Here is a 25,950-nt window from a genome sequence, read left to right on the forward strand (position 1 = left end):
TATTATAAAATAAACATGAATTATGAATCTCTGAGTACGCAATACATTCTGAACAAGAAATGTGCAAACACCCCACAGAAAGTAAGTCCTGATTTCTCTATACTTGTCTCCAGGGATACACAGCAAAACTTACCCTCTTCATATTTATCAGGAAATCTCTAGCTTTTTCTACAAAATACCAAATGACCACTCAAACATCAAGGGCTAATTGATTCGGCTATTTATATAATGCATTAAGTATTTCAATGAAGTGATTCTTCTTGCTTTACTTGGCTACATGACTAGAGGTAGATTAACCCCCCCCCCCCCCCTTTTTTTTTTATTGGTGTTGAACTTCAGTTGTTCTAGTACACTCTAGGAGCTCTCAGTAGTTTGAAAACGAATTGAGGAGGTGCTGAGGAGAAGCAGAATCTGACATCAGGAGGAGCAAGCATAGTTTTATTAAACATGTTTAAATCAAATAACACCATTCAAAAATCTTATCCAATGCAGATTCCTACAAATCATCATGATTTTGGTTTGTTGTTCCAATGTTTTTTGACAAGTGAAAGATTAAAGGTGGGTTACTTTTTCAATGAGAGAATATACTATATGCAAAACCATCTCTTATTGGTAGCAAAGAAATAAAAAAATAAAAAAAATAAAAAAAAACACCAATCCACAAGATGGACCGCTCTAGTGTCTTACAGCAAGGTCATGTTGCTTAGTTTAGTTGTTTAATTTAAAGGACCAGTGAAAAACTAAAACTCTTCTTCCAGCTCTAATACTGACCTGCTGCATATCGCCCAGAAGTAAGTACAGAATATCCCTCCATCTTTTACCTCATTGACTTTCTATATGGATTACAAATTCCTTGAAGTGAATATTGCCTCTTCCTGTACCTAAGACACTGGCTTGGATGGTGACTTTATGCACTTCTGTAATATAAATAGCGCAGACAGACAACAAAACAAATAATGTTTGTTGAGCATACTCCATGCAAGTCACATTTACTTTCATTATGAAGCCCCTTATCTACTTATATCATCCAGTGATACAACAGGCATTAGAATTACTTTTAAACCTAGGTCAGGTATATTTACAACAACCAGTACTTTACAGCACAAGAATATGTATTAAATTTAAATGAAACTGCTGACAGTACAGCACAAAGGTCATAATCGAATTCAGAATCTCAGACTACAGGATTATCAGCAGAACCAGTATTCTTTGTTCATTTTAGTTTGTTTGTTTTTTGTTTTTATTATTATTTATTCCCAGGATTAATTCATTATTAATGAGGAATCCATATGAATAGGCTGTTCTAGGTCAGCCCAATAAGATCATCAAAATGTCCTGTTAAATATTAAAAATGCTCTCAAAGCTCTATTCATTTTAGGACTTAGATTGGTATACAGCCTTGCGCGTTTTGTTATTTTTAAAGGCTGCTACTGACTTTTGCCAGGTATCTAGCAACTTATTTATATACCATATTAAATATCTAGAGACTAGAACTACAATCTGAGGTACTGTGAAGCAGAAAGAAAGAGCAAAGATAAACAACATTGAAGCCAAATGTACATTGATTTCTATTATACACACAGTGGCAAATAATGCTTCCAGTTTGTATTTGCCATTCACCGTTTACCTTTTCAAGATTATACGAATTTAAGGACATAAAGTACTTACTGATACAGTGAGATTGGACTGGAGAATGCTTTAGCCTGCTGAGGACTGAACAAGATTTTCAAATATTTTTTGACATGTCACACAGATGAGCTGTGGCATGTCATCTGTCTGTATGCACATATACATTCCTATTATTCACTGTGCTCCACAGAAACTAGGTCCCTACATCAGACTATATATATATATTTATTCAGACTCTCCATAGACTTCTGAATTACCTCTGCACATAGCACACCCCACAACACTTCCAATATCTAGCCCCTAGATATCCAGCATCATCCAGCATAACGTAACTTCATATGGATTATCCATTTGATTCCTGAGGGCTTTTCCACCTTATCACAGTAGCAAGAACAAGAGGTATTTCTACTATCATACTGTGACCTTTCCATAAATAACAAGTTTTGTGTTCATTCCTGTTCCACCTCTGAAGAATTCTGTTCCACTTCTGAAGAAGCAGAACGCTTCTTCATCCAACCTTGCTGACATCCAGAACTTTAAATATGCATATAAATAAAGACATGTAACCACAAGATCATTCTTTTGAGTCCCTACTTTGACTTTGGTACCTCTCCAAATGCACCGGTCCTCACTTTGTAAGATCAGTAAAAGCACTTTTTGCTACGTTATATATAGCACAAAGGCATCCGCTTTGGCCACTTCTCTCTGTCATATACATTGAATATTCATTAACAAACCTAATGTTGCATGTAAGAAAGTGCTCTAGTATTTGCAACAGGTTTAGGATATATATTTGAAAAAACAAAAATTTTAAAAATCCTTCAAGTCTACATAAAACCTTTCTGCCATATGCCTACTAAAATAACCTAATAGTTGGACATTAGATTTGCTAGAGGACTGTGGTGTTATTTTTCATCGTTTCCTTCTAGTTACCTATTTTGTTTTTATCGTTAGTTGTATAAAGCACACACACACAAAAACCTCCACCAAAAACAAAAACCAACAACCAACCAAAAAGGCCCTTAGCCTTAGCTAATACAAAGTTTAGCAGAAACACCATAATATGAAGAAGCATAAGGATAAGGGATCTCATGGACCCCAGTGGCATCAAAACAATAAAACAGGTTACAGGTTACATAGAAAGAAATACTCTACTGACACTGACATAAGAATAATATGTAAGCATAGCAAGAAATATAGTAAGCAGTTGATATCTTCCATTATGAGCAGATGACTGCTTTAACCACTTTAAGTGTATTTCAGACTGGTTTTACTTTGCTTAATCAAAAAGGTAATTCAAAGTTTGAATATCCATTTTAGGACAAGTGAACCCATCAGCTACTTCTTACCTGAAATATAATCTTTTTTCACTTATTGCTCAGCAATCAGAAAAAAAAAAAATGGTTTAGCTCTGTCTTAAATTAAGCACTTAGTTATCACAGCCTTTGGTTAGGAACTGGCAACTAGACCTTTGCACTGGTGCTATTTTCTAAGAGCTTAGTCCAATGTTAAGGAAGATACTCTTGTGCCTCATACAGACCATATGGAATTTTATATGCTATGCATTCATTGATCAAAATAGAGAAATATGGATGTACAGTTTTGCCTATCAGAAGTTATTGAATAAAGGGAAGTTAACAACACAAAAACATTTTTCATCTAGTAATTCTACACTTAGTGCCACTTGATGCCACCTACTAGCTTCTGGATACTTCAAAAGATCATCTGATGAGAAGTAATTAAAATTGACACTTTTTAAAGAGGGTGGACTCATTGAACAGCTGTAAATTTTCACAGTCTCATTTCTGTATATAGTATGACATGAGCTGAGTATTGGGTCCAATGAGGCAATAAGGAGAAAGAAGGTGTGAAAAAAGCCACTAAGTCAACCAGGAAAGAAAAATTATTTGGGAGCTGAAGATAGCCAGAAGTATCCGTCTGAATTTACTTCCCTAAAGATTATGCAGCTGGGGAAGATGATATTCTAACCAACAGGCTGCAAGGAGGACCAAGTGACTCCCAGAGAGCACAATATTAGTAAAACAAGTACGTCAATAGAAGAGGAGTGTTGAGATGTTCAACCAAAGATTTATTATATCAAAGAGAAATGAGGTAGGACTTGTTGAAAATTGGAATCAGTTCTATTCTTTTCCCACATTGCTTTTAAAATATACAAACCGTGGTACAGCAATTCTGCTTAGCAAAGGTTTGCAAAGATTCCATAAATAGTACCCTGACCCTGTGACTAGGCCTGTAGGATTTCTGGAACACACATTTAAAAAAACAGTATCAGTAGGAGGGTATTGGGAAGATGGAGGAACACAAAGATCCACTCACACTCAAAGCCTGGGTTTTTCAAGTAAAAGTTTCATTGCCTTCCTAGTAAACCTGTGTCTAGTAAATTAATGGGAAAGCCAGTGGTGGGAGGAAGGCAGAAGAAGGGTATGACAAAACTACGTCTTCGCAGACAAACAGTATGTCCTGTCTTTTGTAACTGACCAGCCTATTGCCTGGGTTTTTACTGGGGAACTAACAATTTTAGATGAGAGACTATTTGAGTTACAATCAAACAAGGCTGTCACTACATTTTCTCAGTGCTGTTAGCTGAAGAGAAGGTTGCTGAAAGAATATCAGCTTCTCAAAGGACAGATTGATCTCAACACTACAAATCTATTTGTTTGTGATACACTGTATAGGCTAACAGCCAGAAAATGCTTCTCTAGTAAGGTATCAAAATTAAAGAAATGATCTTGTACTGTACTTCAAGAATGCAATACAAAGTTTTAAGGGCTATCTTCAGATTTAAAGGCTCCCCAAGTCACAATCTGACTTAATTTTCATTGAGATATGAAAAATATATCTAATCTGAGACTAAGTTTTTTGAAGTGCTGTGTTGGCCATCATGTAATTCCTAATACCAGAGGAGAAATATTTATTTATTTATTTTGTGCATGAGCTTGTGAATGTGCTATGTACTTATTTTAATTGCTCCATATGGAAATACTGATATTCGAACACATTCTGCTTTGAAAAAACATATCTAGCTTTGGTCAGAACAGATTTATAAAAATAATCAGAATACGAAGCTTAACATTTCTAAACCTGTCCTACAGCAGTAAGAAGCTCACTGACTGTATTTATCTTTAGAATCTGTGCAAAAGGAATGCTTTCTGTTCTTATTTCTATATTCTTTTTAGTAGGCCACCAAAAAAAAATGTAGACGAAATTGATAATGAATTTTGGAAGTTTCATGTTATATAGGATTTTTACTGACTTGTCACTGGGAAGGACAGACATTCCAACACACAGTGAAGTTTGTGTGATTTGACATACTGCAAACTTATTTTGCTATAAAGCACTGAAGCAGTTTTCATATATGCTGCCTTTATTTTTTTTTTAAACTCAAGTCTAAGGTAGGATTTTTATTCACACAGCTTTTCCTTTGATGCAGAGGTTTGTTCTTACAGGTTAACAAAATGAAGAAATGTCTATGTTTCTTGTCACTTTACATTTGTTTCCATGAATAGCTGAACTACAATATAATTTCATATATCTGTACATTACAGCTATGTCTCTCCCCTAAATTATTTATTAAAAAGTTGTTTGTTTGTTATTTTTTTAAATAAGACATTTCATTAATGTATTTTTAACTACCATTGTTCCTAGAAGATGTTATGTAAAATTCATGAGCAATATACTGTCAAAGTTAATAAAATGGGTGAATATTTCAGAATTTGACAGTATATCTGATGCACAGATGTTGATTTCAAATTAGAACAATTTATCTCTTTTTTCTTTTTTCTTATCCTATTGCTAGAATTCTGGAAAAGCTACAAATTATGTCCAATTTTTATTCTATTTCTCAAATTCACATAATAATATGGTACAGTGATGGTTGAACACTAAAGTAAACTTACAGCATATGGCTGCTCTTTCAATGTCTTAGCATATGTGAATAAGGGAAGAAAAAATAAGGAACAATTTCTTTCTTGTGATGGATGAAATTTTCTCTAGAAAGCCAGAGCTCAAGATATACAGGTTTTTCAAAATCCTAAGCCCTCAAGTCAGACTTGATGACTAGACCACCCTTATGGATAGACTTTCTCTTGATCATCTCTTTTACATAGTGTAAAACTTCTCAGATACATGAAAGGCAGGCATGAGAAAGGGAAGTAAAATACAAAAGTAACCCTAGTGTTTATATGAATGTATACTGTTTAACTCTCCTCTTTGATCTTTGGCCCCCACAAAAATACGTGAGAAATCTTTCCCATCTGAACACGACATTTTTTAACTATTCATTTCAATTAAAATTTAAACCAGAACTCTGGAAAACTCCAGCCATTGGAAAAACTTAAATTTGTAAAAAGGCATTTTTCATGAAGATCAAGTCTGAAACAGTAAGGGGAGCTGTAGCGAGGTTTCCAGGCTGGCAGATGGAACTGTACCATGACAACTTTTTTTGGCCATCAGAGGCAGCCCAGAGTTTCTCAGGCTGGACCTTTAAAAACTCAGTAGTCTCCACCAAAGTGAGAGAGTTTAAGAGTCTCACTTTATACTGAAGCTGTAAAAATGAGGCTGAGAGCATTAGTATTAGTGGTAGGGAAAGCACATGGCGCAGGTCAAAAATCACCTGCATCCTTTCAGTTTTCTGGATAATGCTGTATGTGCTTTCTTCTAAGGACTTTCGCCTCTGTGTCTCTTTCCTGTAGCCCTGCTCAGTGAGTCCCCAGCTTCCTTTCAACACCCAACAGGTATCATTTTTCACCATCAGTATTTATTTTAACTACAATGTCCTAAGCACTTTTCAAATGAAAAGCAGACAAAAGCCTGTTCTCCTCCAAAAAGACTCTCTTACTTCCATTATATGTAGTTCTAGTTCCCAGAAAATAATCTTCTCATCTAGACACCAAAGAATCTTATCCTTGGAAAGGCAACAAACAAGAACAGAATAAATATTTGAAATACTTTAACAGTGTTGAAAACACATTTCTAATACATCACTCTACACAAAAAACGACTCTTTTTCCTCGGCATAGGCTTGGACTATGTGTGTTCTGAACTTGTGCACTAATACTTGCTAAAATAACTCCTCTTGCCCTATTCATTTTTTATTTTTTTTTTCATGAAGCCTTTTATTCAGTTACCCATTGCTCAAAAAAATACAAATTAATTTTATTATTTATATACTTGAACACTAAAAAGTTTGATTTCATTTTATCAATATGTTATCTGAGTGATAAATGGAATGGAATGTCAAAACAGCTTAAAGATCTGTAAGCATGCTTGGGAATCAGTTACATATCTTTCTTAAAGAGGCAATATTGCCTGACTAGTAGTAAGAACATTAAAAAGACATTTTTGTTCTTTATCCCTGCACTCTCTTCTTTGTTTTATTTTTTTCATCTTCTTTTCCACCAATCTTACTTTTTCTCCAGTCCCATCTATATGTTTATTTCCCCCACATTTGTCCCTCATCATCTATTCTAACAAAACATATGCATTTTCTTTTCTTTACCAAAATTGTCAGATCTGAATTCATAAAATGTTTTAAAAGATATTGAATTGCTTTTGGTGATTAGGGGCATATAACACCAACCATAAAGCATGTCTAAATCAATACACTTCCATGTATCAGAACAGCATGTGGCAGTACTGCATTATGAAATTTATAATTGCATCAAAGCCATGATTTCCCAATAGCTCTACCTCTATAATAACTAATTTTAAGCAGGAAGTCCCACTGGCAACCTACAAAAAAAAGTGGTGGTGGTGGTGGGGGTTGGGAGTCTCTCTGAGTAATGCTAAATTGATGCTGCAAGGGCCACAATCCATGCTGTAGAGTGATTTATGGTACTTTTTTGTCACTAGATCCAAGATTAATGAGCTCAAAATCATTTAGAAGTGCTGCCCTTTCCAGATAATTTTAAGAATATATATTTTTATTACTATTTTTAGCCTTTACAAATAAAAAAGCCACGTTCATACAGCCCAAAATACAGAACAGAACACAGTAAAATATTATAAGGGCCAAATTCACTACTTAAACATATATAATCCTCTGACACCCTGGGACCTTATATATTCATCTAATTGTTAAGCATGTGATATTTTAGTCATTAAGATTACTTCAGAGTTTAGTCTGAAATATGCACACTGTATGAAAAGTTCTGTAAATCCCTGCTGTAAATACATTTTGTGTTTCTTTCTGTCAATAAGGAAGTGTACAGTCATAAATAGAAAGTTTTGATCATTTCTGATAACTATAAGAATGAGAAAATACCTGGTTAAAACATTCTATTCAATATTTAAAATTGCAAGATTAAAAGACTTGAAGGAAAAATCTTTCAAGATAATTTGGCTATTGAAAAATTTTTCACAGTTGTATTTTATCCTATCACCTGCCTTATATAAAACACATGAAATATATTACATTGCAAGTATATAACATATAATTATATATCATAGCTATATATTACAATCACATACAACCATCCTCCAGGAGAAAACCCATCACAGCACACAGCTTGTGTGCCCCCACCACGTAAGAAAGCCACCTTTCCACCACCAGCAGGACATGTTGACAGCAGGGGGCTTTGCCACAGCATCAGCAGCAGGTCCTGCTGCACCGGGGACCTGCAGGGCACTGCAAGGCCCTGAGGTTTAGAGAAGATAGTGGTGGTGGTATTTCCTCATTCACTTTGTAACGCATGGGTGTTCAGGGACACTTCAGTCCAGGGTCTCTGAATGGGAAGAGGCATGAACCCATGACCCAACTTTATTTAATCTGAGTAACTCATGCATTGGCATGATAGCTTGTACACCAGCAGCTGTCCTGATGGCTTATTTTATTCAGAGTGGACTTTGACCTCAAACTTCAGGAAGGCTGGTAGTCAGCAGTTTTGACAGAAACACCCTAGGCCTCAAAGGTCAAATGTTCCTAGGTACTTTCACCTTACAGTACAACTGTCAACATATAACACCCCCCTCCCTCACTGTATTTACGTGTGAAAAACCTAATAATGCTATTTATTATAGGAACCAAAAAAGCACGTGGCAGCACTCAGCATAGGTTCCTGAACTCCTCATCATAAGACCATTAGTGGCCTGCTTAAAAGCAGATAACCTTTCTTCTTCCAATATGTTTAGCATCAAAGTTGGAGTTACTACACCACTTTTAGAATACAAGTCACTGTAAAACCTTAATTTTATTAAAAGCCCAAGGGTGCACTTATCATCCAGTGTAAAAGTATCACATTACACAAGGGAAAACAAAGAACTTGTTTTATAGACTGAACAAAACTAAGAAATGAAAACAGCTCCATTACAGAGATAACCACAGCTTAGTTTTTTTGTCATAAAAAGATTATGAAATTACTCATTCACTTCCCTTACCAAGAGGAACCAGGTTTACTTGCACATCAAAGCATTGTAAAAAAGCTCCTGTTCTTGTAATATTTCCCTCCCATATATTTATGTATCTACTAAAAGCATCACTAATTATTTGCTATTAAGAATAAGCTAATTAGATCTTGCACTGTCTGAAGGAGATACAGTAACAAAGTACATAACTCATTTGCCATTACAATAGCTGCAAACAAATGAAAAACAAAATGAAAAGTACCAAGAAAAATGGAAGAGCCGACAATGATGGACCAGCTATGTTTGGTTACCTCAGATGAAAAGCTAATTAACAAACCAAAGTAAAATACAAGCATCTACAAAAACAAAATTAAATCAACCCGTATCTATCATGTTTGACTTTTTGCAAATGTTGCAGCTGGACAACCTGCAGGGCAAAGCACCTCATATACAAAACAGTTATTTAACAAATGGATTGTTCTACCTCCCTTGTGCTTGCATTTAGACCAGAAGTTATAATTACAGAACTTTAATCTACCAATTACTGTTGGTTTACATTGTTAAGTTTATAGTTGAGGTTCAGAAGACTAAAATTATTCCAATAGAAGAAAAATGCATAGGTTTTATTTTTTATTGATAAATTAAATATTTTGAAATGAAACTCCCTGTACTTATACAAAAAGTATAAAAAAAAGTTGCTGTTTTAGTTCTGATAAATATAAATCCCTTCCCAAATCCATTTCTAATAACAATTCATAATAAGGACTCAAAACAGTGTATTTCCAAATCAGTGGCCCCATATCAATATCATCTTGCTTCTCAGTCTGCATATATACTGTCAGAAATGTTCATTTTGGAAAATAAGTTGAAGGAGGAAAATAAGTTAAAGTTTTAAAACTCACTGTATTCTGCCCAGCTACAATATGCTCTCCAGATCTGTACAGGTGCCCAAACCAAAACCTTTGATATGGTTCACCATTTGCTGATGAGGCAGTAATCCTTCAGGTATAAAACGGTACAGCTAATAAAGAATCAGCAAGAGGAAATAGATGAATAGTCTGATAAGCATTCGTTTGCCTCTCAACTTAAGGCCAAAACAGGATAGAATACAAGGATTAGGCTCAGTCTCTTCAGATATCAAAAAAAACCCCTAACTTATCCTATCAGCTCCATCTAGTAATTTCTACCTGTTCAATCGTTTCTTACTAATGATTTTTAAGGAATTAGTGATTTTTAATAAAGTCTTAATATCTGGTCAGTCATGAACAAAATTAACACTTCCATAAGCAAAATTAATCATAATGAATTAATTAAATCACAGAAAAAAAATATTGACTATGTACAGAATTTGAGCCCCTAATGCATTATCCCTAACATATAGTGTTTAGCATGACTAAGATTTGACCAGAGTACAGAGTACACATTTTTATATTCAAAAATGATTTTATGTTAAAAATTACATTGCTTCCTAATGCTTTTCTAACTGAAAGTTTTATTGCAAACAATTTTGTACATATCATTTACTAGGTGATAATTTAGAGACATGGTTATGAACATGACAAAACACGCAGCTCTGCAAACTGACAATTTAGCTCAAATACCTAAAGGCTGAAGAAATAGTCAAACTTCAACCCAGACAGTAGTCATTTGATAGCATGTAACATTTTTTACATGTCATGAATATGGGTGTCCCTTGCCTATGTTGTAAGATGATTGCCAATATCACCACAGCTATTAAATACTCCAGATTAAAAGAAAAAAAAAGGCAAAACAAAACAAACAAACAAAAAAACAACCTTTGCTTCCAAGACAAAAAATCTGCATAATGGCGAAATTTTGTCACACACAAAAGTTTATTTGGTTTTCTTTCTGACTACCATCAGAACACTCCAACAGCTTCTGAGGGACAGCTGTATGGCTTTTGGTCTGTGAATGCAATAAAGGAAACAAGTTTCTCAGCCACAGTCTATGCTACAATTATATATATATATTTATGTTCATTTGTTTTGCTTAATAAATGGCGTAACTCCCTTTAGAAGCATCTAGCTAGCTAGAATCTCAGTGCACAAAAGAAAAAAATGAAAATATATTTGCAGCAATATACTACAGGCAAGTCGTTCTGTGAGGAGTAGAACTAGTGAAGTTTGATCTTCTATGAAGATGCATTGCATGACAATGTTTTGATACGGAATAAGCAGTGAGCAAGGTGTTTCGTATTATAAACAGTGGGTTTATCAAAAACCTGACAGTATTTGCAGTCAGGAAGAAGCCTCCAAAATATCGCTCCTGTAACCTCAGAAAATTATGTAGGCAATGAACATTAGTTCCACAACAGATTTTTTTATTATTATTATTAATTTGCCATTCAGAATAGGACAGCACTTTAAAGGTCAATTATCTGCTGAGAGGCAAGCAGAAAACAAGCAGATAAAAAGGCAAAAAGTACCAACACTGAAGGACACATAATCAAGATTTTTCTAATGGAATTTATCTATTCAGCCATTCAACTTCTAACAAAAATAAGCCTCACCAGAAGGCAAGGAAATACAAATATTTTTAACTACTCAACTCTTGATGTTCATCAATTTCATGTCCAGTACGATTTATTTTCTAATGTATGGATAACTGGTACTCGATTGGTATTGAATGCAGGATTGATGAGAGGAAGAACCAGAAGTTACCTAATCTATGAAGTTCCTAAGTGATGCCAATGCCACGTTTTTGACTTTTCAGTGATAAGACGTATGAACTAAGTTTAACACTACTGTTTATTTTACTTCATCTGGTAATATTATTTCATTTCATTTTAAGTGATTGTGCTGAAAAGAAACACACCCAAACAACCTAAGTCATGAGTTAATTAAGCTTTTTGGTATAAGATACAAATGCCTCAAGGCTTGCATTTCCAAATGTCACTGTACTCAGTTTATTAAAAACACCTTTCCAGAGGAATAAATCTGCTTTGCAGCCTGCAAAATTGATGCCAATGTTACGTAAAGGTAAATATTTCTGGTGTGAACATCTGATAAAGAAATACAAATACATGATACATCACTTCCACTGTACCATCTGGCAGATAGTATGTAATGATGGCAATAATGTTCTTCTCAAACCCTCAGATAAAAAAAAATGGTATCTGGCAAAGACGATGAATTAAATGCAGCTTCATTTGGTAATCAGTAAGTCAGTGATAGCACGAATTCATTCACGTTAGTTTCTACAACTAGAAAGTGTCAATGAAAAGCATCAGCTTTTTTAGAAATGAAATTTAGTTTACATCTTATTAATCACAGGTAGCCTCAGAACTGTAAGAGAGAATCAAGTGAAAATAAAATCTTTAAATTCACTGTATAGCTTCTTTCTATCCAAACAGAAAGCTTTAAAGAAGGCCTATCATTTCAAAATTCCCTAAAATTTATTACATTTCTACGTGAACAGACCTGAATCACGTATTTGAATAGCCTGAGAAGTATCGCATCTGAACACATTTTAGACTTCAAGAAGTCATGTTCTTTCTTCATTTTTTAAGTATGGTCCTTGCAGATGAATGCTAAAGTTGTGTTGTGAACATGAACATTTGAAGCCAAGGATTTAACCTGAACACATTTTTACAGATCAGTTTCCTATGCACTCTATATGTCCTTATGTACATATAAAACTTACAAGTAAGCTGTATCTAACAACAAGTAGAAAAAAAATAATCTTTTCTTTGTTGAAAATACACACAAAGTATGTAAAACGCGCAGGTATGTGAAAGGCACTGTAATACTTGCATTGACTGTGAGTACATACTTTCATGTTTTCCCTAATGTCTTAGCTAACTAAGTCTGTTCAGTGCACACATAGGTCAGCTCCTCACCAAAGTAAAGATTGTTAAAGGTTATCCTGTTCAGCTTTTGTGAAGACAAATACATGTGCCTTGTAAGAATTGCTAGGATATCCCTCTTTACTTCCACATTCAATGTTAAACTATAGTGTCAGTTATTGAAAGCACCTACTTTATTTATTATTGATCAGGGTTCACATTTCAACACCATAAAATGAACATCTTGTCATATCAGATACTTTACAAAGTAATATATGTTGAAGCATCCCACAAGAATTAAGATGGTTTTGTTGTGTTTTTTTTTTTTTTAATCCCGTCTTGTGTTTTGGTTTTTGATACTAAATTGTTCAGACATTGCTTCAGGTGGTGGAAAATAGCAGCATATGAGCATCATTTAGCTTTCATGCACTTCAGTTCACCTATTATCATGGAAAAATCCATATTGCTTAAGTAGTTATAAATGAAAAAGTTTCTAAAACACTTAAGAGCTCCTGCTAGGAAAGCATCATGCAGCTCTAATTAACCAAACCACCCACACTTCTGTTGAACTTTAACCTTTATTTAATTTCAAAAGACACTACTCTATGAAATCTAAACAAATATTTCAGATAATTTATCAAAATGGTTAGTTAATAACCATTCTTCTGCAAACTTCTTTCCAAAAGCAGTGATTTATTACCTTTTCTTTAAAAAATAAAAAAATAAAAAAGAGGGAGTATTAAAAATGTAAAATGAACCACCACTATGAATTTTCAAATCAAAGTTAGGTGCAGCCTCATGTCACTCTGCTGAAATAACTGGAGCCAAAAGCTTATGGAGATCATAAAGGCTTAGTGAAAGTTTCTGTAGTACAATTTAACACATTTCCTAAGCAGTCTCCACATGCAACAGAACCACTGTTGGCTGTAATTTTTGTCTGAATATCTACCCACTGCAAATGGTGGTTTTGATTGATTTTTTTTCCCCATTAGACCCTAGGCATAAAAATCCCCAACTAAAAGTTCAGAAGAATCTCTGAAGTATTCTAAAATTTAATTTCATAGCAAAAAAAAACATTTGAAAGTGTTACTTTTACATATATTATTTTAGTGTGGAAGTCAGGCTGTATATTTTTACCTTTTAGAGTATCAACTTACAGTATGCCGTAATGTGATATACCACAATGGTCTAAATAATCAATTTTATATTGCATTTGTACTGTATGAGAGCAGAGAACATTCACTGTGAACTAAGTCCATCTGCAGTAGATTCCTGAAAATTAACTCTGCAGTAAATTCATCTGCAGTAGATTCCTAAAAGGAGATCATCTGAGAAAGACACATATCACAGGGATTTCATTTGCTAAACACAGATTTCAAGGTGCCTCAGTCCAAGCTTACTGCAATTACATAGAAGAAAATTGTGTTCCATTAACCACATTCCATCTTCAGGTTCTCTGGTGTAGCCTAGAGGGTGTGTCCATGGGCAGATCTTTGAATTTGTGAACAGCATGTGTAGCACTCTGTTGTACCTGTAACTTCAGTATGTAGGCTCATTACCAATCTCCTGAGCTATCCAGTCTTCCTCAGTTGTGAAAATGTAATAAATTGCTTTTTTCCCCTAGTGTATTTAGTGCTTATGAAAAGTGACAGATTGACAGCCTGGGAGACTGAAGTATTCTGTTTAAATCACAGAGAAAAGAAAGAAGAGGCAATGACAGACTAAGGAACCCAAACTAAATTAACCCTTTGTTGAAGTAACCAGCTGAAGGGAGAATAGCATTCTCAATGGGCCAATCAAAAGCCTACTGTCAACAAGGAGATCTTAAGCTAGTGGCAAATATCAAATAAATTAAAAAATCCACATTCGAACATACATCTTTCTTTTCATGTGCTCAGTAAAAACTCTGTTCATTTTACTATAAAAGTCATGCAGAAAATCCCTTAATGAATTAATTGTTTAATTCATCAGCTCCTTCAGAAGATGAACATTATCAGCTGCACTGCAATTTGAACGGCCAGGGTATAAAACAGAAAAAAATACCAGCAGTAGATGTATTTTAAGAAAAACTCAACATTTGACCTTTGTGCAGCACAAGAAAAAAAAGTTTGATTTGGTATAAACAGTATTGACAAGTCCATTTCTTTTGCTAATAATTTTCCCAAAAGCTCATGAAAAAGATCTTGTCCCAAAGATATGATAATGAGTCTTGCAATGCCAAAGAGTCTACATCTGTTTATCTTTTGAAGCAAATCAGAAAATCTAAACTAAAAAACAGAAAGTTCCCCCAAAATTTTCTGATTAGAATTTCTGGGGAAGGGGGAGAGGGATTTATTTATTTTTAAAATTGCTACAACATTTCAAGACCTTGTCCACTTTATTTGTAAACGAGCTACAGAACATGCAATAAATCATTCTGGACACTAACTAAACAAGCAGATGAGTGAAACATTAGCACGCTAGCAAAGGAAGTGGGTTCTTTCAAGCATTAGAAGCAAGTCCTCTGTGGTCTAGCATTAGTGCTCTACTTTAGATGCCATAGCTAAGTACTAATAATTGCGCATCTATGTAGAGGAGGATGAGCCTGCAAATTGGATAAAACCACCACAGCTTGACCTAGTAATGGATTGTGTCCTGGAAACAGCCTGCAGGCATCAAGAGTGGAAGGTTCTGTGCCAGTGAAGACACAGATACAGAACCTACCTGTGGTATTTTCACACCCTGAGAATTGGAGCAAGCTATCGTGCCCCAGCAAATGAAGTATCTTAGTTTTTTGAAGAGTCATTGCTATAAGGAGTCTCAATAAATATCCTATCTGCTCTTGTAGTAATAGACCTTTTTTTGTCCTCTTTTGGGAAATGAAGCTCTTGACGGACGTATTTATTCTCTGAGAAAAATTGCTACTTACTCCCGACTGGGCTTAGAAGGGAAAATAACACCTATTTCCTGTGATCTGGAAGTGTGTCATCATATTTATCACAAAAAAATGCTACATTAATGCAAGGATCTGAACAAGTCTCTTGTACTGAGACCTAGAGTTGTAGCCAAATTTATTTACGTTACCAAATAAATGCTCCGGGCCAGGCCTTTACCTGACTTTAATCAGTGTTGTTCTACATAACTGCCTCAGAATAAACATAACTGGATGGTTATAGAAGGATGTAGATGCCACTGAAAATAAATTCTTACTTAGAAGACACTCCAAGAGCAAAAGTATACCACAGTGACAGGGATAGCAAATCAAACAACAGACTGGTAGTTAACCACAGACCTTATGAATAGTAAATATATCCCTGACAAGTCTGGAAAACAAAAACATGCCTTGCCAGCTTAAAGAATTGCTGGGGTGGGGTGGGGGGGAAGGGTCACTCTTTAGAGTTCAGAAATTCTTTTCTATGAACAAGAAAGAAAATAGAAAATGCAGCTGGACAGCCTGGCAGCTAGCATGTCTATTATTACTGTTATTTTATTTGAAATAATAAACTTTTCTTTTTTCTTTTTTTCTTTCGTTCTTTTTTTTTTGAAAAAAAAAAGAAGTGATAGTGAATTTAAGAAAGATGGGACTTGCACTTTTGTCAGTAGTGCATATTAAAAAGAGAAAGATATGGCAAGACCCAGATCACTAATGGACAGCAATTACATAATTTGGAGGAGAAGGATTAAGATACAAACGCTGCATATCTCAGATGTGCAGTGAAGGATGAAAATATAAAAGCAACACTCACATTGTTAAGTTTGGACAGATAAACACTTTTTTTTTTCCAGACTTGTAAATAGCATCTGTCACACTACTAAGGAATCTGACAATATTATTTAACAACACTTTCACAGATAAAATTCCAGTCTGAGTCAGTCTACTAGAATGACTAGAACATTGGCTGCAGTCACACTGAAAGCACTTCTGCTCATTCATGAAGTCATATATATATATATATAATCTATATTTTTAATCATAAAATGATTATGCCAAGGGATTGCAGTGCAATTTACTGTCACTTACTAACCTCACAACTGAATCGAAAACCTTCACCATTATTCTTTTGCAAATGACAAAAATGACCTCAAGGTGAATAGCAACAAGAGCTAAAGTTTCCAGTCATATAAAACTGGGCAGCAGAGTAAGGACTGCCATTCCAGCCACTGCAGTAACCACTATATATTCATATCTTTATAAAGAGGAGGCGGAACCCTGAAATCAATTTAATTTCCTATATGTGTTTTTGAGATTGAGAAACATGTTCTTTGGAACAGTGATAGATTCAGAACATGCTTGGGTAATACGGATTTGGCAATTTGGATACCACATGGCTGGAGCTTGTACCCCTTGATTTTGAGGGAACTCATTTACCTCAGACATGTCATCGGCATGAATAAATAATATCTTTTCAATCCAAGCGAGCTTGCTGAATTTACTCCAGTTCCATGATTTTATTTTTTGTTTTTGTTATTTACTATGCTTTAATGCTATTTTCAAATAGCACTGTGTTACTTTTAAAAATATTTTTTCCCTATGTATATTTAACTTTTTTCAGGGACCCTGTTTTGTTCTTTAAACTTCCCTTCTTCCATACTATCAGAGATGGCTTCTACATCTAATGTCATTCAGAATTTCTCAAAAGCAGGTCACGTAGAACTTGTTGCTGACAGGAAGCTGGATGTTCGTGGGATTAGAATGCTGTAAAGTCAATTTTTGTTCCATCACAAGGAGCATGCAATAAAGGTAAGAAATAGAAAGTGATTTCACAAATTCTCTCTAGTAAGCTTTTCATTCATCAATCAGTTAGGGAATTATACTAAATCTTTTTGCTGAGTAATAACTTTTCTACAATAATGAGAAGTCTTTCATTACTCCAAATATCATAGATAATTCATTTGATTGGATTTGATCTTAAGCTTTACTTTTGGTTGCTGTATAATTTCCTTGATAAAGAATAAATTGTACATTTGACCTATTAAAAGGTTGATTTTACCAAATAAACAACCAGGTGATATACCTTCTCAGCACTTGTATAGTTTTTGCAATATAAAAAAAAAAAAAAGGTATTCAAAAAATTCTTTTCATAATTCTGGGGAGGGTTTTGCCTTTTGAGGATAATGCATATAGAGAGAGTTATCTGCATGGAAGCCCTAGTTTAATCATTAGTTTCTTTAGGCTGTCATATTTTTATTTGCTGAGGACTTGCAAGCTGCAGCACTGAGTTATGCATAGTACACTTTCAAAAGGAGTATTAAAAAAAATAATAAAGCAAATAAACACTTTTTATCATGTTCCTAATTGCCTTTTCTAACAAGGCTACCTTAGAACAAATGTGATATTTAGCACAAGTCTATCAAAAGATGAACATAACATTTCATAACTCTTGATTGTGATGATTTCCATTCCATTTCAGAAAAATGAGATTTATTCGGGGACAGAGAAACTTGGTCACATTGAAGAATTTCCTGGAGATTGGTCAATCAGCAATTAAGCATCTTTGGTTTTGAAAAACATGTTGATTCATGTATCCCTTACTCATCTTTAAACGATGCCTGAATGAGCAAGGTGCTGATACTGAACAAGAATGAACCACTCCATGGTTCTGGGCCCAAAGCATTTCGCAGAATCCCTTGCTTGGATTAAACCCTTACTAGAGGATCAGCTTTATGCCAATTTCACACTGGAATGTCTCTACCTCTAAGCTGTGCAGTGCAACAGGAATGGATTTACAGAACATAACAATTGGTGCTGAGGAGCCTTTGTCTATGGTGTGTGCTTCATAGCGGAAGACAAAGGAGATCTAAGACACTTTCTAGCATGGTCCCCCTGACAGAGTGCCCATTAGCAGGCAGACTACAGCATCCTCAACTATAACCTTATTTTAGTTCCTCTGAAAGGAATCCAATTCACGCACTTCAAGAAGGCAACGTGATACAAACCAAACTATGCTAAATCAAGTCAATGCTCTAATGCTATACTTCCCACAATGCTTCACTCTTTAATGCTATACTGTCCCATAGGCAGAGCAGGAAATATATTTAAGACAAGAATCTTGTTGCCCTGTCTACCTTTGAATAAAACACTAAAAAAAAACCCAACAACATAACAATATGGGGAAAAAAAAATATATGTGCAGGGTGCTTTTTCTGACTAAGATCAGATATCCTTTACTCTGATTTCATGAGGTCCTCTCAGTTTTGCTCTGCACTATTCCACTACTGTAAATGATCTGGTAGCCAGCATTGGAACGACAACACACCTGTGATACAGCGTGCAAGGCAACAAGTCATGGTACTGCATCTGAGAAGCACTTTGTGTGTTTATCAGGGAGCTTACTGCGAAGATTTTTCTCCTCTTTTGTATATTAGGAATATGCAGACATCTCAAGTCTCAACTGGCTTTCAAATTTCAGTTGTCAACATATTTTGCTAAATTATATATTTGTACTGTTTGCATAAATGACAGTTTGAGAGAGTGGTTGTCGAAATTGTTTGAAGCAGCATATCTGTATCTTCATTTATTTTATTCTGATAGATTTTATTCTGTGCAAATCAGCTGAACATATGGCAGCATCTTTACATCAGCTAGGGAACTTCAGCTTGCTTTTCAATGGTGAACTGTTATAGTTTTTTAATAAAAAACATACTTCTTCCTTACATATGAAAGTTCACCTTATTGATACTTTAATTTGAAAACACCCTATTTTTGCTTTGTACTGATTATGTTGCAGGGGAAAAAAATACATCCATCAGTTTTTAATAAGATTACTATTTATTTTAAATTGATTCTGTAGGCTTTATGTGGCTGAGGTTTTAATCTCTTTGCATAATTTTCTACACAGAGGTTGTAATTCTCTGCTTTATTATACCATGTACTAAAACAAGCTTCCCAAAAATCCAGCTGAAACCTCAGTACAGTTATATGAATACAAAAGCGATACAGTATAATATCATCAAAGAAATGGGAAATCAAAACCTATTTCTGTTTCTGCTACAACCCACTACCTCCATCTCTGTTCCTTGTCTCTTTCCTGTTTCTACTATTTAGTCCATAAGCTTTATCTGTTATTATAAGCATCATTATCTGACTGTAGGTTTTACTATAACCACAACAGATAGTATCAATAAAGACTACTTTGTTCAAACTAGATGACTCTATATGAATAGCTACCATCTTAATTTGATATTCTTCTGTACTTAACACTGCCGAAACTAGGAAGAAAAAAATCACACAGTCACAAAAATGGTTATTATGATATTTCACAATGTTTCTGCATAAAAAGATCTGGTGCTTGAACCAGTTCAAACATTCTTAAGTTTATTTTACCAAGTAGTAGTAATCAGCTGGACATATTTGTTCTGTATGGTTTTGCTTTGTTTCATTATGATTTTAGACATCAACAAGTTTAAGGAAACATTAATTTAGAAAACTAACATCATCTGATATGTCTGGCTTGCATATAGTTACATTTGTTGCAGTAATTAAATGTATAGTTTTGAATTAATCTTGAAGGATTTTTAAAGCACTAGTGATAACAACTTATAGCAAGTTATTACTACTTTAGAGATCTATTTAGATAAGGGCCTTTCCCAAGCCCTTTAAACAATACTTGCTGTTGCGCCAAACTTCTACTTGGTTTCCATGTATAAAACTAACTTGCAAAATCATAGTCAATATTAATAACTTATTTAAGAAATACAGCAAGCTAACCTAGTAAACTAATGCTGATATTTAACACTGCCATTATCTTGGGCATGAGGGAAGAATTAGGTGTGTAGGGGATAAAACATATGGAAAAAAAAAATGAATTTACCAGATCTCAAGTCTAACTGTCAGCATTCCCATTGGTCCAGACTACACTGCACTGAGATGTTGCAAGGTTAAAGTGACTCACCTGGACAGCAAATGGACAGACATTGTGCATGGCACGGTTATGAGCCCGAGCTAGACTTCCTGTGCCAATTCAGTGACTCTGCAGATTGTTTAATTTGCATGCTAATTTGTGAGCACAGGAAAAAATACACTTAATATACTCTTGAACTCTTCCTATGACTTACTTAGTATCTTTAGAGGATAAAATAAGTGGTAAATTCTCATTAGATTATTCTCACTACTGGATTTTTACTTTTTTTTTTTTTTCTCGGTTTGGTAGAAGGATGACTTAAGCAAGCATAAACAATTTTATACACTAGCTGTTTTCAGAGCGATATTTCATACATTTGGCTCAGATATTTAATTAATCAGAATATGTCAAGTAATAAATCAAAGACCTATGGAAAATAAAAACAGTTTTTCCTAAGTGGCAGTAAGCAAAATTAGCTTTTCCCTCTTCCTATTCTCCCATAAATCTGTGCTTTCTTCCTCTAAATCTCACTGAAGGCTCTGGATTGCATTGTTTTTGAAAAGTATTTTGATTTATTTGCTGTACTGCTAAACAACATATAGAAATATTCAATGACAGAAGCTTTAAATCCATATATGCAAGAGTAAACATCACATATTTTAATTGTGAGAGCTGTTTAATTGAACAACCTTATCTTCTTCAACACCAGACAACTCTATGTACGGAACTTTAATTCATTTACATATCTTCATTGTACAAAGATAACATTTATTTCTTAGATATTACTGGCAGATGCACTATATAGCAAGCAATGGATCATTTAAATCCTCTGTACTGAGGATGCAGCATACTCTCCATTCCTATTCTTCAGCTTCACTGACGCTCTTCCCTTAATATTCTTTTCTGGTATCAGTCTTTCAAACAAGTAAACAGCATCACTAGGGTACTATCCTGAGATACAGCTACCTTTGTGGCACAGTGACACCACCAGGCCTTTGGCATCAGCAGACAGTAGAACAAAAGCACCACCAAGAGTTAAGTTATAGCCTTCCCCCTCGTACAACAAGACTTTAATGGAATTGTAATTTAAGATAATTGCCTCTCTGTTTAAAAGTGACAAGATTTTGACAATATATGCTAAGAGAAGAACTTGGTAAAATAACGAAAACAGGTTTTTTTTTTTGAATATAATATTAATTAGTACAAGATTTCAGTGTAATATTCATGTATTTTCCTGGCTAAAGGCAGATTCTTCAATTTAAAAAAAACTCAGACAAAATTTAAAGAGAAAATTCAGGTACTGTGTAATATCCCCTGCGTGTATAAGCTCTCCATGTCACTGATAACTAAACGAGATTGGGTAAGTAGGGTTCCCTTGGCATTCCCTAAACAGAATTACCTACCTTCAGGTACACTTTAAGTGCAGTACGGGTATTTCATTGTTTGTGTTCTGTTTAAAATTTTTCTTTTTATTAAAAAAAAAAAAAAAGTCATGAGTTCTAGCAGTTATTTCAGCAAGACCATAGCTTATTATAAGAGTTTTCTCTTTCACGGTTGGCACAACACAGCATGGAAAATATTCTTTTTAAATTGGAGAGGGATATAAAGGTAACCCCTCATTTTCCAATAGCTCAAAATACTCATTTTGGTTATTAAATCTAAAATAATAATAATCATCATCATAATCATTTAGCATTTAAAACTATTCCTACCATAATTTCTCTTTCTTTGTTTTCTTTCTTCCTATTCTAGAAAGACAACATATATCTTCTCACTTACTAGTCACAGTGCTTGCCAGAACACTATGCAGCATTAAGCAACATGCCTTAATGAAGGATTCTTCCTGGTCGGGGACATTGCTGAAACATATTTCCACTCCCAGCTGATCAACCACAGGAAGAAGGTGGAGGGTGCATTTGCAAGACCCTACCTGACATGAAGCAGGGATGGAACAAAGACACGGTTCAGATGTTGGCAGCTATGAGAGGCAGACTATCTCCTCTCAGCAGTCCTTTCTGTGAGCACCCTGGGGAACGTTTGGGAACGTTCAGCTTCACAGAAGACCACATTAACACAATTAGAGTAGGGTGCTCAGAAACAGGCTGTTGGAATACTTCAGAGATAGTTCCCCAAATTTTCTAGATTTTTCCGTTTGCTTTGGATATGTGGTATTTTGAAAATTTGCAGCAACCCGCCTTCTGCCAAAAGTGTCCATACACGTTGATCACAAAGTAATGATATAGGTACTCCACATAATAGGAAGTCATGACATGCCATCTATACACATACAGACACACTGTATGCATTTTTTTTTTTCTCTCATCCACGTAGAATGTTGAATCTCCCAATAAACTCACATTCGATGTCTTCTATAACAGTTCTAAGCACTTATTTTCTTTGGGTCATAAATTGCATCTTGGAGGTCCAGAGACCATGATCATCTTATACAGTTGTGAAAGTAAATTCAAAGTCCTAGCATGCTTATGCTACTGTTTGACTAGCCTTGCAGACTGCACCTATTCTGTGCAAAGCTGAAAACCCCAGTCTCCTTTTTTTGCCATGAAAGTCACTTTTTCCTTCAGACATAAGCAACAGTTCAACTGAGTGGTAACAGCAGCAGCTTGCCTGTATCACAGTGTAGGGTGGTTACATAGAATACAGGTGGTTACTCTACAGACAAATAAAAGGAAAAGGCACTACTCTGGTGAAGTGGCACCTCTCCCGCATTAGGACTGTATCTGAGCTACTGAAATGACAAAAATAGACAAAAGCATCAGAAAAGAACCCAAGAAAGCTCCAATAGCCATTCCCTGTCACCTTCAGTCCAATCATTAAATGTACCAAAACAAAAGCAGTCTGTTTGGAATTATCCCCTGACTGCCATTAGGGCTCCTCTGATCTCAAGTTCTAGATGCAGAATTAAAATTTACGTAAGTAGAGAGAGGGAATATTATTGTTTTACCCCTTTCACAAAGTTCTGTATCAATCCATACCAAAGCTAGATTGTACACAGAATCATATCCATATCCCCAGTAGATCAAGTTAGTTCTCCTAGTAATGCAATCACACCTCTTTCTGTTTAAAGATTTTTTCATCATTTAAATAGCCTAACCTTTCTTGTATACTGTTAAGAGTTGTATACTCATGCAACAAGGCACATTTTATAAAGCAGTTTATAATTAAAAAAGCGTAACACCAATTCAAAAAATTAAGTGTATTCCTATAAGTAATAATCTCATTTTGTTCCTATATGGCATAAATAAACCAATTCAACAAAACCCTAAACTATTTTGCAATGCTCTTTCTGCATTTCAAGAACTATTTTTATCTATTTGACAAATCCATACAGAATTGTTTTATGACATAGATATTCATAGCCATAAATTGAACAGAGAAGTGATAATTACAAATTGGTTTCTCCTGCTATAGAACAGAAGCAGTACAGCACTAATTGACTGCTTACCATTGGCCTGAAATTGCTAATTGACTTGTAAGACACTAATTTGTTAACCTAATTTGTTCAGTAGGAAACTCTTGGCTAGGAAATCATCCTGAATAAATATTAGTATCCATTCTAAAAAGGTCAGGTACTTTATTTTTTTTATCAGTATTTGCTAACTGCTTATCTATGTCAGTGAATGTCAAAGACATTCTTAATGTATATAAAAGTATGCTTAATGTTCTTCCTGGCAATAATATTTACTATGGTACCACAATCCTCAGAAGTGAAAAAGAAACAGAATATCAGATACTTTTATAAGCCAGATTAGCTATGACTTCACTTTATTTGCCAGAGTACAATGAAAATCACTGTATATCTTTTATTCAAAATGTTACAGGAACGGATTTCATACTAAAGGCATTCTTTCTTCTAAGTTATAAACAAACTTTCTTCTGCTTTAACTCCATTAGCTTCAGTTAAGAGGAAGCAGTGGACTCTATTTCTAACCAAAATGTAGAATGAAGAGTTTTCAAAAACTCAAATTAGCAAATACTATTATTATGAAATTATATTATTATTATGAAATACTATTAAGAAAATTATGAAATTCTGTTTTTATGGCTTCTAGACAGAACATATTTACTAAACATAGATCTAAAAGAAAAAGATGCTAAAACACCTCCCTTCATGGGAGCTTTGAATAAAATTCAATATTTCAGTAAAAATGTGCACACTTCCTTGTCAGCATCTTGCAGCACAGGAAATACATTGTACAAAGCATCAGCATCATAGGAGTAAAACTACATTCCCACATCTTCTCCCTCAGCAGGAGATACCACCAAAAAAATTACCAAAATGCTTCTCAATTCATCAAAATTACAAGATTATCTAGTAGAAATGTAAATATTTTCAATTATTACTGTGCCTTGGAAAATAAACTGGTCTTATCATTTAGAGCTGCATCAAAGGATTACATCAAGCAGTTGAGAAAAGGTTTTACAATAAAAGAGGAAATACTATTAAGGAATTAGAAACAATATGAAGTACATCTCTAGGATTCTGGAGAAAAGTAATAGATATAGCAACCAATTGCTAATCTTTTAGTTGTCTTTTAATTGTTTTCCAATAATATCATATATACCAGTGGCCTACAGCAGTAGTGAAAGACTTTTTTCTCCCAACCAAACTAAGCTTCCTCATGAAATTTAGAATTGTTACTAGTGTTATATAGGAAACTCCTTCTCTTTAGTGCATATTCCTCAATATTCCACAAGAACAATACTTAAGGGTTTCAACTATGACACAGGAAATTCAGTCGTTTTTGTTTTTTCCTCATCCAGCCATTTACAAAAAATGGTATAGAAATAGATGGTTTATTATTATTATTATTGTTTTCCCCATGTATGCTTTGCTTCAGAGGTTAATACCCGCTTTGTTTGGCCTAAGTGTTAGGAAGAGATCTACCTACCTGTTCTCCATAGAGCCACAATTCTGGAATTGAAATATCTGCCAAAATTGTTGAAAATATAACCTTTCCTATCAGGATAACCAAAGAAACATAAAGCATTTAAACTTACCATTGGCCTTCCATGCTCCCTCAAAGACACACAGACATGACCTTTGGTGCTCCCATCCCCTCAGCTACGAGATATTCTAAAACCTTTTACTTCAACTTAGCTGCTGGAGGGTTTGTAGTTGGCTGAGACTCTCCTTCATCAATGACCCTAGAGGAAAGAAAAGCAAAAAAATATGGATATACCTTCACAGGATTTAGGGTACTTCATATAATACACTGTTTACAGCTATTGCCTATTGAAATCCTCAAAGATTTAGTCACTGTAGTAATGAAAATTAGGTGGCCTGATGTCGGTGAAGAACTAAGCTTTGAAGAG

The 25,950-nt window shown here is 34.6% G+C and overlaps 1 long non-coding RNA gene across 1 annotated transcript in view; it reads right to left on the reverse strand.

The window, feature by feature from the left end:
- LOC136791276 (uncharacterized) overlaps positions 1–25,950 on the reverse strand; it is a 384,451-nt gene that overhangs the window by 132,170 nt on the left and 226,331 nt on the right. The window contains exon 6 of the long non-coding RNA XR_010832909.1: positions 25,636–25,782. This is a non-coding gene — a long non-coding RNA (uncharacterized lncRNA). The remainder of the gene's footprint in view (positions 1–25,635; positions 25,783–25,950) is intronic.

This window comes from Anser cygnoides, chromosome 7 (assembly GCF_040182565.1).
Source record: "Anser cygnoides isolate HZ-2024a breed goose chromosome 7, Taihu_goose_T2T_genome, whole genome shotgun sequence".
In the NCBI taxonomy this organism is placed as follows: domain Eukaryota; kingdom Metazoa; phylum Chordata; class Aves; order Anseriformes; family Anatidae; genus Anser; species Anser cygnoides.